The sequence below is a fragment of the Procambarus clarkii genome, chromosome 63 (assembly GCF_040958095.1).
Source record: "Procambarus clarkii isolate CNS0578487 chromosome 63, FALCON_Pclarkii_2.0, whole genome shotgun sequence".
Lineage (NCBI taxonomy): Eukaryota > Metazoa > Arthropoda > Malacostraca > Decapoda > Cambaridae > Procambarus > Procambarus clarkii.
Window position 1 is genome coordinate 7249322 of NC_091212.1, and position 15234 is coordinate 7264555.

Here is a 15234-nt window from a genome sequence, read left to right on the forward strand (position 1 = left end):
TCACTATGGCGGTGTCTCCACTCACAGGATGAGTGGCGCTGCCCAATACTGTCACTATGGCGGTGTGTCCACTCTCAGGATGAGTGACGCTGCCCAATACTGTCACTATGGCGGTGTGTCCACTCACAGGATGAGTGACGCTGCCCAATACTGTCACTATAGCGGTGTGTTCACTCACAGGATGAGTGACGCTGCCCAATACTGTCACTATGGCGTTGTATCCACTCGCAGGATGAGTGACGCTGCCCAATAAACTCGCCCCTCGGGGCAAAATTAAAAAATATATACACCTGGAAGATACTGGAGGGCCAGGTACCAAATCTACACAGTAAAATAACAACGTACTGGAGTGAACGATATGAGAGAAAATGCAGAATAGAACCAGTGAAGAGCAGAGGTGCCATAGGCACAATCAGAGAACACTGTATAAACATCCGCGGTTGTTCAACATCATCCCAGCGAGCATAAGAAATATAGTCTATAGTCTCCGTGGTGTAGTGGTAAGACGCTCGCCTGGCGTTCCGCGAGCGGTATGTCATGGGTTCGTATCCTGGCCGGGGAGGATTTACTGGGCGCAATTCCTTAACTGTAGCCTCTGTTTAACGCAACAGTAAAATGTGTACTTGGATGAAAAAACGATTCTTCGCGGCGGGGATTGTATTCCAGGGACCATAGGATTAAGGACTTGCCCGAAACGCTACGCGTACTAGTGGCTGTACAAGAATGTAGCAACTCTTGTATATATCTAAAAAAAAATATTGCCGGAACAACCGTGGACATCTTTAAGAGAAAAGTAGACTGATTTCTTCAAGGAGTGTTGGACCAACCGGGCTGTGGTGGGTATGAGGGCCTGCGGGCCGCTCCAAGCAACAGCCTGGTGGACCAAACTCTCACCAGTCAAGCCTGGCCTCGGGCCGGGCTTGGGGAGTAGAAGAACTCCCAGAACCCCATCAAGGAGGTGCGTTGGTGTGGGCTGATTCCTGTGTGAGGTGCAGCATTCATTCTCCCCTGCAGGCCCTTCTGCCTCTCCCCATCTCCTCACCTCGCTTCTTTCATCATCTCTCTTCTCTCACTTTCCTTCTTATCTCCCTCCCCCTCCTCCTCCTCCTCCTCTACCTTGATCAATAACAAATCACCGTGGCACCCGCCTCATGTTACATCCTGGGTGTTTGTTAGCTTTGTCACCTCCCTTCTTCTCCCCCTACCTTCTCCCCTCCCTTAACCTGCCCTCTCCCTCCCCCCTGCCCTCTCCCCCTGCCCTCTACCCCCTGCCCTCTCCCCCCTGCCCTCTCCCCCCTCCCCCTCTCCTCTGCCCCCTCCCCTCTCACTCAGGCCATCAAAATATAAAGTTGATTGGAAATTGTGTTGTTGGTAAGGTAGAGGTGCTTCAGGGAGGGGGGGGGCACTTGGGAGGGGGGGCACTTGAGAGGGGGGGCACTTGAGAGGGGGGCACGAGGAAGGGGGGCCGCATGATGTAGTGGGCTTAATGAGAGAGGGGGGGAGGTGGTGGGGGGGATGGGGCATCTACCACGTGTTGGAGTGGGATAATTATTGTAGAGAGGCTGTGTGAGGCTGGCAGGTGTGGTGGTCCTTCACCACCCTCCCACACCTGGCAGGTGTGGTGGTCCTTCACCACCCTCCCACACCTGGCAGGTGTGGTGGTCCTTCACCACCCTCCCACACCTGGCAGGTGTGGTGGTCCTTCACCACCCTCCCACACCTGGCAGGTGTGGTGGTCCTTCACCACCCTCCCACACCTGGCAGGTATGGTGGTCTCCACCACCCTCCCACACCTGGCAGGTGGTGGTCCCTCACCACCCTCCCACACCTGGCAGGTGTGGTGGTCCTTCACCACCCTCCCACACCTGGCAGGTGGTGGTCTCCACTACCCCTCCCACACCTGGCAGGTGGTGGTCCCTCACCACCCTCCCACACCTGGCAGGTGGTGGTCCCCACTACCCCTCCCACACCTGGTAAAGGTTTACACATACCTGTGAAGGTACCTCTGAGTACCTCACAGTGGGTACCTCTGAGGTACCATCTCTTGAGCCATGGCAGAACACACGTCTTCAATAAAGGCTGGGGCCCAGGAGCTGGAACCCCATTTTATGTGACCTTCCTCGGCTCAAATGGGGAAAGCTTGCACAGTTCGCTTCAATTTGATTGATTAAAATTGGCCGACATGCTCGAGTTACTCTCACTATGGTGTGTATATATATCTCTCCCAGCTGCTCTCAACTCACTCACTCACTCACTCACTCACTCACTCACTCACTCACTCACTCACTCACTCACTCACTCACTCACTCACTCACTCACTCACTCACTCACTCACTCACTCACTCACTCACTCTCGTGTTGTTGATGATATCCTCATAATGCACGCATAGTCTGTCAGTGCAGACTACTGATCACATGTCTCTGTATGACTGACCATCCTGTGTGATGGGGAGTTTTAGCATCACGTAGCTAGCTTTTTGACACACTCTGTACTCCCCTTCATATACTCTAGGGCAGGAAAGAAAACACTGATTATGACTTTGGACTATCTAATGCAATTATTAGAAACATACAAATTAAAGAAATTACTTCAGATTTAGAAGAACTAAGAAATCCCCAGAGACCTGAAAGCTGCAGTATTAAAAGCTATGACAAGTTTTGTAATAATAGGTATTTGTATGGTCAGCACAGTAACCGGACCAGGCAATGTGATGTAGTCATTGTGGTAATTCGCCTTGGCTATAGACACATCTGGCAGGTTAGTGAGGCTGAGCCACTACCAGAATACTCAGATTGTAAACTCTGTGATAAACCTCTAATGCATTCACTAGAACACTATATTGTTGAATGTGAAACCGTAAAGGACTTTAGACCTCCTGGCCTCTTGTTCCACCAACTGTGTAACTATTTTATTGACTCAGGTGTTCTGGACGACATCCTAACAATTTACCCAAAATTTGCTTGTCCATTTTAAAGAATGAAGAACAATTTTATTTATATTACTTCTAAGCTGCCTCACTTATGAACCCATCCCAGCCCTTGTGTGGCAGTGCACAGTAGAAAGTTGTTTTCACATATCCATACATTAAAACATCGATTGTAACCATGATATATATATGTGCTTCAGCCTACAGTTTAGACCTATTGTCTTGTGTATGACCCTCTGTCCTGCGTGACAGTGAATACCAGCATTATCCTCACTTTAATAAAACTTAATTGAAATCCTCAGATTAGGCAAATTGTAATTAATTTGACAAAATGTTGCTAAACATTTCAGGTAAGCGTACTAAATGCTATAGCAGTGAGGGGGGTAGGACTATAGCAGTGAGGGTTAGGGCTATAGCAGTGAGGGGGTAGGGCTATAGCAGTGAGGGGGGTAGGACTATAGCAGTGAGGGGGTAGGGCTATAGCAGTGAGAGGGTAGGACTATAGCAGTGAGGGGGTAGGACTATAGCAGTGAGGGGGTAGGGCTATAGCAGTGAGGGGGTAGGGCTATAGCAGTGAGGGGGTAGGACTATAGCAGTGAGGGGGTAGGACTATAGCAGTGAGGGGGTAGGGCTATAGCAGTGAGGGTTAGGGCTATAGCAGTGAGGGGGTAGGGCTATAGCAGTGAGGGGGTAGGGCTATAGCAGTGAGGAGTACGGCTGTAGCAGTGAAGGGGTAGGACTATAGCAGTGAAGGGGGTAGGGCTATAGCAGTGAGGGTTAGGGCTATAGAAGTGAGGGGTAGGGCTATAGCAGTGAAGGGGTAGGGCTATAGCAGTGAGGGGGTAGGGCTATAGCAGTGAGGGGGTAGGGCTATAGCAGTGAGGGGGGTAGGGCTATAGCAGTGAGGGGGGTAGGACTATAGCAGTGAGAGGGTAGGACTATAGCAGTGAGAGGGTAGGACTATAGCAGTGAGGGTTAGGGCTATAGCAGTGAGGAGTAGGGCTGTAGCAGTGAAGGGGTAGGGCTATAGCAGTGAGAGGGTAGGGCTATAGCAGTGAGGGTTAGGGCTATAGCAGTGAGGGGGTAGGGCTATAGCAGTGAGGGGGGTAGGGCTATAGCAGTGAGGGGGTAGGGCTATAGCAGTGAGGGTTAGGGCTATAGCAGTGAGGGGGTAGGGCTATAGCAGTGAGGGGGGTAGGGCTATAGCAGTGAGGGGGGTAGGACTATAGCAGTGAGAGGGTAGGACTATAGCAGTGAGAGGGTAGGACTATAGCAGTGAGGGTTAGGACTATAGCAGTGAGGAGTAGGGCTGTAGCAGTGAAGGGGTAGGACTATAGCAGTGAGGGGGTAGGGCTATAGCAGTGAGGAGTAGGGCTATAGCAGTGAGGGGGTAGGGCTATAGCAGTGAGGGGTAGGGCTATAGCAGTGAGGGGTAGGGCTATAGCAGTGAGGGGGTAGGGCTATAGCAGTGAGGGGGTAGGGCTATAGCAGTGAGGGGGTAGGGCTATAGCAGTGAGGAGTAGGACTATAGCAGTGAGGGGGTAGGGCTATAGCAGTGAGGGGGTAGGGCTATAGCAGTGAGGGGGTAGGGCTATAGCAGTGAGGGGGTAGGGCTATAGCAGTGAGGGGGTAGGACTATAGCAGTGAGGGGGTAGGACTATAGCAGTGAGGGGGTAGGGCTATAGCAGTGAGGGGGTAGGGCTATAGCAGTGAGGGGGTAGGGCTATAGCAGTGAGGGGGTGCACCCCGTGAAGTTGGTGGGGGTGGGGGGTGGGGGGGGGTATCTAAAAGTAGAAAGTATTTAAGTGACATTAAAGAGCGCGTTTTAGAAAGTGTCTAGAGCATAATCCGGAGAGTCACTGGTGGTCCATCACTGCATATTGGTACTTTCTGGTGGTCCATCACTACATATTGGTACTTTCCGGTGGTCCATCACTACATATTGGTACTTTCTGGTGGTCCATCACTACATATTGGTACTTTCCGGTGGACCATCACTACATATTGGTACTTTCTGGTGGTCCATCACTACATATTGGTACTTTCTGGTGGTCCATCACTACATATTGGTACTTTCTGGTGGTCCATCACTACATATTGGTACTTTCTGGTGGTCCATCACTACATATTGGTACTTTCTGGTGGTCCATCACTACATATTGGTACTTTCTGGTGGTCCATCACTACATATTGGTACTTTCTGGTGGTCCATCACTACATATTGGTACTTTCTGGTGGTCCATCACTACATATTGGTACTTTCTGGTGGTCCATCACTACATATAGGTACTTCCTGGTGGTCCATCACTACATATTGGTACTTTCTGGTGGTCCATCACTACATATTGGTACTTTCTGGTGGTCCATCACTACATATTGGTACTTTCTGGTGGTCCATCACTACATATAGGTACTTCCTGGTGGTCCATCACTACATATTGGTACTTTCTGGTGGTCCATCACTACATATTGGTACTTCCTGGTGGACCATCACTACATATTGGTACTTTCTGGTGGTCCATCACTACATATTGGTACTTTCTGGTGGACCATCACTACATATTGGTACTTTCTGGTGGTCCATCACTACATATTGGTACTTTCTGGTGATCCATCACTACATATTGGTACTTTCTGGTGGTCCATCACTACATATTGGTACTTCCTGGTGATCCATCACTACATATTGGTACTTTCTGGTGGTCCATCACTACATATTGGTACTTTCTGGTGGTCCATCACTACATATTGGTACACAATATGTGTTGAAATATTAGTTATTCGACAGGTGAGTACTCACCTAGTTGTGCTTGCGGGGGTTGAGCTCTGGCTCTTTGGTCCCGCCTCTCAACCGTCAATCAACAGGTGTACAGATTCCTGAGCCTATTGGGCTCTATCATATCTACACTTGAAACTGTGTATGGAGTCAGCCTCCACCACATCACTGCCTAATGCATTCCATTTGTCAACCACTCTGACACTAAAAAAGTTCTTTCTAATATCTCTGTGGCTCATTTGGGCACTCAGTTTCCACCTGTGTCCCCTTGTGCGTGTGCCCCTTGTGTTAAATAGCCTGTCTTTATCTACCCTATCAATTCCCTTCAGAATCTTGAATGTGGTGATCATGTCTCCCCTCATCATGATCGTGTGTGTGTGTGTGTGTGGTGGAAGGCAGGCTTGTACACAGGATGAATCAGGTGTATACCAACATCACGTATGTCGACAAATACTGCACATGTGGGTATGAGGCGAGGCTGCACATGTAAAAGGCTTGCCAAATAAATATAAAAATCAGGTGTGTGGGGAAAGTAATAGCGAGTCATATGTGCAGGAAGAAAGTAACAGCAAGTCAGGTGTGTGAAGAACACGCCACCACAGCGGCTGTGGCTGTGTCTTGATAACAGCTGATTACAGAATATTTCTTGTGGTCATTTCCTTAAAAAAAACAGAGGAATGTGTGTAATTGTAAGTGTCAGACAAGGCAGGAAGTGCGTGGCTAAGCAGACGAGGCCTCAGGTACGTGGCTACAGCAGACGAGGCCTCAGGTACGTGGCTACAGCAGACGAGGCCTCAGGTACGTGGCTAAGCAGACGAGGCTTCAGGTACGTGGCTTAAGCAGACGAGGCCTCAGGTACGTGGCTACAGCAGACGAGGCCTCAGGTACGTGGCTACAGCAGACGAGGCCTCAGGTACGTGGCTACAGCAGACGAGGCCTCAGGTACGTGGCTACAGCAGACGAGGCCTCAGGTACGTGGCTACAGCAGAAGAGGCCTCAGGTACGTGGCTTAAGCAGACGAGGCCTCAGGTACGTGGCTAAGCAGACGAGGCCTCAGGTACGTGGCTAAGCAGACGAGGCCTCAGGTACGTGGCTTAAGCAGACGAGGCCTCAGGTACGTGGCTAAGCAGACGAGGCCTCAGGTACGTGGCTAAGCAGACGAGGCCTCAGGTACGTGGCTACAGCAGACGAGGCCTCAGGTACGTGGCTAAGCAGACGAGGCCTCAGGTACGTGGCTAAGCAGACGAGGCCTCAGGTACGTGGCTAAGCAGACGAGGCCTCAGGTACGTGGCTAAGCAGACGAGGCCTCAGGTACGTGGCTACAGCAGACGAGGCCTCAGGTACGTGGCTAAGCAGACGAGGCCTCAGGTACGTGGCTAAGCAGACGAGGCCTCAGGTACGTGGCTAAGCAGACGAGGCCTCAGGTACGTGGCTAAGCAGACGAGGCCTCAGGTACGTGGCTAAGCAGACGAGGCCTCAGGTACGTGGCTAAGCAGACGAGGCCTCAGGTACGTGGCTAAGCAGACGAGGCCTCAGGTACGTGGCTACAGCAGACGAGGCCTCAGGTACGTGGCTAAGCAGACGAGACCTCTGGTGCGTGGCTACAGCAGACGAGGCCTCAGGGACGTGGCTACAGCAGACGAGACCTCTGGTGCGTGGCTACAGCAGACGAGGCCTCAGGTACGTGGCTACAGCAGACGAGGCCTCAGGTACGTGGCTACAGCAGACGAGGCCTCAGGTACGTGGCTACAGCAGACGAGGCCTCAGGTACGTGGCTACAGCAGACGAGGCCTCAGGTACGTGGCTAAGCAGACGAGGCCTCAGGTACGTGGCTACAGCAGACGAGGCCTCAGGTACGTGGCTACAGCAGACGAGGCCTCAGGTACGTGGCTACAGCAGACGAGGCCTCAGGTACGTGGCTAAGCAGACGAGGCCTCAGGTACGTGGCTAAGCAGACGAGGCCTCAGGTACGTGGCTAAGCAGACGAGGCCTCAGGTACGTGGCTAAGCAGACGAGGCCTCAGGTACGTGGCTAAGCAGACGAGGCCTCAGGTACGTGGCTACAGCAGACGAGGCCTCAGGTACGTGGCTAAGCAGACGAGACCTCTGGTGCGTGGCTACAGCAGACGAGGCCTCAGGGACGTGGCTACAGCAGACGAGACCTCTGGTGCGTGGCTACAGCAGACGAGGCCTCAGGTACGTGGCTACAGCAGACGAGGCCTCAGGTACGTGGCTACAGCAGACGAGGCCTCAGGTACGTGGCTACAGCAGACGAGGCCTCAGGTACGTGGCTACAGCAGACGAGGCCTCAGGTACGTGGCTAAGCAGACGAGGCCTCAGGTACGTGGCTACAGCAGACGAGGCCTCAGGTACGTGGCTACAGCAGACGAGGCCTCAGGTACGTGGCTAAGCAGACGAGGCCTCAGGTACGTGGCTAAGCAGACGAGGCCTCAGGTACGTGGCTACAGCAGACGAGGCCTCAGGTACGTGGCTACAGCAGACGAGGCCTCAGGTACGTGGCTACAGCAGACGAGGCCTCAGGTACGTGGCTACAGCAGACGAGGCCTCAGGTACGTGGCTACAGCAGACGAGGCCTCAGGTACGTGGCTACAGCAGACGAGGCCTCAGGTACGTGGCTACAGCAGACGAGGCCTCAGGTACGTGGCTACAGCAGACGAGGCCTCAGGTACGTGGCTACAGCAGACGAGGCCTCAGGTACGTGGCTACAGCAGACGAGGCCTCAGGTACGTGGCTACAGCAGACGAGGCCTCAGGTACGTGGCTACAGCAGACGAGGCCTCAGGTACGTGGCTACAGCAGACGAGGCCTCAGGTACGTGGCTACAGCAGACGAGGCCTCTGGTGCGTGGCTACGCAGACAGGTGATGAAGAGCGCGGGTCCCTCTAAAGCAGCAGCAGAGAGCCCTCCACGGGTGGGGAGGCGAAGTCCTTCCGGTCCTCTCACGACGCCTGGTATTGATCCCACTCACAACGTTACCTATTCCTCCCCCTCTATCCCACCCCCACCCTCCTATCCCACCCTCCTCTTCTCCTCTAGCTGCTCCTCTTCTCCCTTCGGTGCTGTTCTCCTCTTGGTGCTGCTCTTCACGTTGTAAACACACTGTTGCCTGTACGAGTAATTACGTTGTTTGTTATTTTTAACCTACTTATATCTGCATTATATAGCTCACTGTGAAGGGTTACACTGTGTGTGTCAAGAGCCAGCTGTGTGATACTAAAGTACCTGGACATTTATACAGCTGCCCTAGACTATATGAAGGGTTGCACTGTGTGTGTCAAGAGCCAGCTGTGTGATACTAAGGTACCTGGACATTTATACAGCTGCCCTAGACTATATGAAGGGTTGCACTGTGTGTGTCAAGAGCCAGCTGTGTGATACTAAGGTACCTGGACATTTATACAGCTGCCCTAGACTATATGAAGGGTTGCACTGTGTGTGTCAAGAGCCAGCTGTGTGATACTAAGGTACCTGGACATTTATACAGCTGTCCTAGACTATATGAAGGGTTACACTGTGTGTGTCAAGAGCCAGCTGTGTGATACTAAGGTACCTGGACATTTATACACCTGCCCTAGACTATATGAAGGGTTACACTGTGTGTGTCAAGAGCCAGCTGTGTGATACTAAGGTACCTGGACATTTATACAGCTGCCCTAGACTATATGAAGGGTTACACTGTGTGTGTCAAGAGCCAGCTGTGTGATACTAAGGTACCTGAACATTTATACACCTGCCCTAGACTATATGAAGGGTTACACTGTGTGTGTCAAGAGCCAGCTGTGTGATACTAAGGTACCTGGACATTTATACACCTGCCCTAGACTATATGAAGGGTTACACTGTGTGTGTCAAGAGCCAGCTGTGTGATACTAAGGTACCTGGACATTTATACACCTGCCCTAGACTATATGAAGGGTTACACTGTGTGTGTCAAGAGCCAGCTGTGTGATACTAAGGTACCTGGACATTTATACCCCTGCCCTAGACTATATGAAGGGTTACACTGTGTGTGTCAAGAGCCAGCTGTGTGATACTAAGGTACCTGGACATTTATACACCTGCCCTAGACTATATGAAGGGTTACACTGTGTGTGTCAAGAGCCAGCTGTGTGATACTAAGGTACCTGGACATTTATACACCTGCCCTAGACTATATGAAGGGTTACACTGTGTGTGTCAAGAGCCAGCTGTGATACTAAGGTACCTGGACATTTATACACCTGCCCTAGACTATATGAAGGGTTACACTGTGTGTGTCAAGAGCCAGCTGTGTGATACTAAGGTACCTGGACATTTATACACCTGCCCTAGACTATATGAAGGGTTACACAGTGTGTGTCAAGAGCCAGCTGTGTGATACTAAGGTACCTGGACATTTATACACATGCCCTAGACTATATGAAGGGTTGCACTGTGTGTGTCAAGAGCCAGCTGTGTGATACTAAGGTACCTGGACATTTATACACATGCCCTAGACTATATGAAAGGTTACATAGTGTTGTAACTGTGACCAAGCAACAGCCTGTTGGACCAAGTTACCACAAGTCGAACCTGGCCTCAGGCCGGGCTCGGGGAGTAGAAGAACTCTGCCCTCTCCAGGTATGGGGTTTTCCGTCCCGTATATTGGTTTATTAAAATGCTTGCCTGGTTTATAGTTCACACACCCACATACACACACATCTGTACTGAAAGAGTGTGCAGAGGCACTTTGCTTGCCACTCTCCATAGTGTATAGTAAATCACTAGAGACGGGAGACCTACCAGAAATATGGAAAACGGCGAATGTGGTCCCAATATACAAAAAGGGCGACAGGCAAGAGGCACTGAACTACAGGCCAGTGTCCTTGACTTGTATACCATGCAAGGTGATGGAGAAGATCGTGAGAAAAAAACTGGTAACACATCTGGAGAGAAGGGACTTCGTGACAAATCGCCAACATGGGTTCAGGGAGGATAAATCTTGTCTGACTGGCTTAATAGAATTCTACGACCAGGTGACAAAGATTAAGCAAGAGAGGGCTGGGCGGACTGCATTTTCTTGGATTGTCGGAAAGCCTTTGACACTTTGACACTCTAAACTTTGTTAGTTTAACCCAAGCAAATGTAATGAAGATAGGTGTAGGGAGCAGGAGACCAGATACAAGGTATCATTTGGGAGATAAGATACTTCAAGAGTCAGAGAGAGAAAAAGACCTGGGGGTTGATATCACGCCAGACCTGTCCCCTGCAGCCCATATCAAGAGGATAACAGCAGCAGCAGGTTGGCTAACATAAGAACGGCCTTTAGAAACTTGTGTAAGGAATCTTTCAGAACTTTGTATAGCACATATGTCAGATCAATCCTGGAGTATGCGGCTCCAGCATGGAGTCCATATCTAGTCAAGCATAAGACTAAACTGGAAAAGGTTCAAAGGTTAGCCACCAGACTAAGACCCGAACTAAGGGGTATGAGCTACGAGGAGAGACTACGGGAATTAAACCTCACGTCACTGGGAGACAGAAGAGTTAGAGGGGACATGATCACCACATACAAGATTCTCAGAGGAATTGATAGGGTAGATAAAGACAGGCTATTTACCACAAGGGGCACACGCACTAGGGGACACAGGTGGAAATTGAGTGCCCAAATGAGCCACAGACACATTAGAATTTTTTTTTTCAGTGTCAGAGTGGTTGACAAATGGGATGCATTAGGCAGTGATGTGGTGGAGGCTGACTCCATACACAGTTTCAAATGTAGATATGATAGAGCCCAGTAGGCTCAGGAACCTGTACACCAGTTGATTGACAGTCGAGAGGCGGGACCAAAGACCCAGAGTTCAACCCCCGCAAGCACATTTAGGCAAGTACAATTAATTAAGTACACACACACCCACAATTTATAAACCACTCAAACTGCCCCTTAAATCACGTGTAATTAGATGATAACTAAAGCATGGAGATTGCTCATTAAGCCTTAAGCGTCCAGCCTTAATTATTCTCAGACGAGCCAAGAGGCGATTATTACATATTGTCTTGATCAAGGGAGCTGTCCGCGCTGTTGAAGGCCGTTCACACACACACACACACACACACAAATGTGTGTGTGTGTGTGTGTTTCCGACAATCTTGGATTGTCGGAAAGCCTTTGACACAGTACCGCATAAGAGGCTGGTACATAAGCTGGAGAGACAGGCAGGTGTAGCTGGTAAGGTGCTCCAGTGGATAAGGGAGTATCTAAGCAATAGGAAGCAGAGAGTTACGGTGAGGGGTGAGACCTCCGATTGGCGTGAAGTCACCAGTGGAGTCCCACAGGGCTCTGTACTCGGTCCTATCTTGTTTCTGATATATGTAAATGATCTCCCGGAGGGTATCGATTCATTTCTCTCAATGTTTGCGGACGATGCTAAAATTATGAGAAGGATTAAAACAGAAGAGGACTGTTTGAGGCTTCAAGAAGACCTAGACAAGCTGAAGGAATGGTCGAACAAATGGTTGTTAGAGTTTAACCCAACCAAATGTAATGTAATGAAGATAGGTGTAGGGAGCAGGAGGCCAGATACAAGGTATCATCTGGGAGAGGAAATTCTTCAGGAGTCAGAGAAGGAAAAAGACTTGGGGGTTGATATCACGCCAGACCTGTCTCCTGCAGCACATATCAAGCGGATAACATCAGCGGCATATGCCAGGCTGGCCAACATACGAACGGCATTCAGAAACTTGTGTAAAGAATCATTCAGAACTTTGTATACCACATATGTCAGGCCAATCCTGGAGTATGCAGCCCCAGCATGGAGTCCATATCTAGTCAAGGATAAGACTAAACTGGAAAAGGTTCAAAGGTTTGCCACCAGACTAGTACCCGAGCTGAGAGGTATGAGCTACGAGGAGAGACTACGGGAATTAAACCTCACTTCGCTGGAAGACAGAAGAGTTAGGGGGGACATGATCACCACATTCAAGATTCTGAAGGGGATTGATAGGGTAGATAAAGACAGTCTATTTAACACAAGGGGCACACGTACTAGGGGACACAGGTGGAAACTGAGTGCCCAAATGAGCCACAGAGATATTAGAAAGAACTTTTTTAGTGTCAGAGTGGTTGACAAATGGAATGCATTAGGAAGTGATGTGGTGGAGGCTGACTCCATACACAGTTTCAAGTGTAGATATGACAGAGCCCGATAGGCTCAGGAATCTGTACACCTGTTGATTGACGGTTGAGAGGCGGGACCAAAGAGCCAGAGCTCAACCCCCGCAAGCACAACTAGGTGAGTACAACTAGGTGAGTACACACACACACACACACACACACACACACACACACACACATTAAACAAAGAACAAAGATAGTTACCATTAGATAATATGGACTAACAACAGGAAGAAAGTTTTACTCTTCTTCTTGAGGTTATCTTAAGATGATTTCGGGGCTTTAGTGTCCCCGCGGCCCGGTCCTTGACCAGGCCTCCACCCCCAGGAAGCAGCCCGTGACAGCTGACTAACACCCAGGTACCTATTTTACTGCTAGCTAACAGGGGCATAGGGTGAAAGAAACTCTGTCCAATGTTTCTCGCTGGCGCCTGGGATCGAACCCAGGACCACAGGATCACAAGTCCAGCGTGCTGTCCGCTCGGCAGACTGGCTCCCCACCGGGTCATGAACAAATCCACAAGGGCCGTGACGAGGATTCGAACCTGCGTCCGGGAGCATCCCAGACACTGCCTTAATCGACTGAGCTACGACAGTGTTAAAAAGATGGTTCAACTCTCTTTAACCCTGTCGTAGCTCAGTCGATTAAGGCAGCGTCTGGGATTCTCCCGGACGCAGGTTCGAATCCTCGTCACGACCCTTATGGATTTGTTCATTTGATGCATCACGTTACTGTGATCTGTGTGTGTAATGGGGGTCATCTTTGCCTCCGTGTGGACGCCATCTTAAACCCACTGAACTCCATCAAACCTCTTAAATTAGCATTGAACCATGATGACACTGAACTGGACTTAGGAACACCCCCCCACCATCTCTGCATTTATAACTGCATTGCTCCAAACAGATCTAATTAGAGACAAATTACACTCACAGAACGGAATATATCAGTATGAAAAAATTATATGATGTTTATATATCCTTCATCACTATATATGGGATACATAAAATGTTCCCAAGACAGTGTGACATAGTAACTGCCAGGGGAGGGGGGAGGGTCAAGTTGGGTTACCGTTACCTATGGCAGGTCAACCAGACTGTGGTGGGTATGTGGGCCTGCGGGCCGCTCCAAACAACAGCCTGTTGGACCAAACTCCCACAAGTGAAGCCTGGCCTCAGGCCGGGCTTGGGGAGTAGAACAACTCCCAGAACCCCATCAAGCAGGTAGGTGACTCTAGGTGACTGATCTCCCCCACTCCTGAACATTCTAGGTAAGCAAAAGATGGATGTCCAGTCATTATAGACCGTTCGAGACCTTACGAGGTCCCGTTCGGCCGGTATATGAGGTATCTAGAGCTTTGCAGTGAGTCTGTGGCAGGTAAGTCCACTACGGGCTCACCATAGCCCGTGCTACTTGCCCCGCTCCTGTGCCAGGTAAGTCCTCTACGGGATCACCATAGCCCGTGCTACTTGGAACTTGTTCTGAGTAGCTGAATCTATAACAACAACAATAACTTGCAGTGACTTCACTGTTCTTGAAGATATCCTCAGAATCTTCTCAGAATCTTGCTGGTATCGCCTCTGGCTATCCTAGATGGTATGTTTTGCCTTTGTCAAGGACAAACAGCCTCTTAGGCTTATCGACGTCTCCGTAGGTCCACTATACTAGCCGCTGCAGGGTGCTGCCCACAACAGGTGCCTAGCTCCCGGGGGGGGGGGACTCTTTACGACTAAGTGAACAGAGGCATCGTAATAAAGGATAAAGTGTCTCCGTCTATCACGGGAATCAAACCCGGGAGCTTTCGGTTGTGAACTGAGGGATCTGCATTTATGTGCTTTGTACTCCACTTATGTACTTTGACTCCACTTATGTGCTTTGTACTCCACTTATGTGCTTTGTACTCCACTTATGTGCTATTTACTCTGTTATGTACTCCACTTATGTGCTTTGTACTTCATTTGAAACTCTTCCTCTAAACTCATCCTCTTGATGTCTTCCCCTGCCTGTAGTCTTCCCCCTCCCCCCCCCCCCCCGTCTCCTGTAGTCCTGTAACGTGTTGTTCCAGCTGATCTCCTGCAGCTGGACCATGTAACCAAACACTATAACACAGTGGACACTGGCTGCAAGCAGCTGTTCATATCTTACTCCTTGATCTCCACTTGTGTAAACACCAGGGGGTCAGATTCACGAAGCAGTTACGCAAGCACTTAAGAACCTGCACATCTTTCCTCAATCTTTGACGGCTTTGGTTACACTTATTAAACAGTTTACAAGAATGAAAACTTGCCAATCAACTGTTGTTATTGTTATAAACAGCCTCCTGGTGCTTCGGAGCTCATTAACTGTTTAATAATTGTAAACAAAGCCGCCAAAGATTGAGAAA

General features: G+C 50.0%; 1 protein-coding gene across 1 annotated transcript in view; it reads left to right on the top strand.

Moving 5' to 3' along the window:
- Dip-C (dipeptidase C) overlaps positions 1–15234 on the top strand; it is a 315478-nt gene that overhangs the window by 211217 nt on the left and 89027 nt on the right. The gene's annotated exons all lie outside the window — the stretch shown is intronic.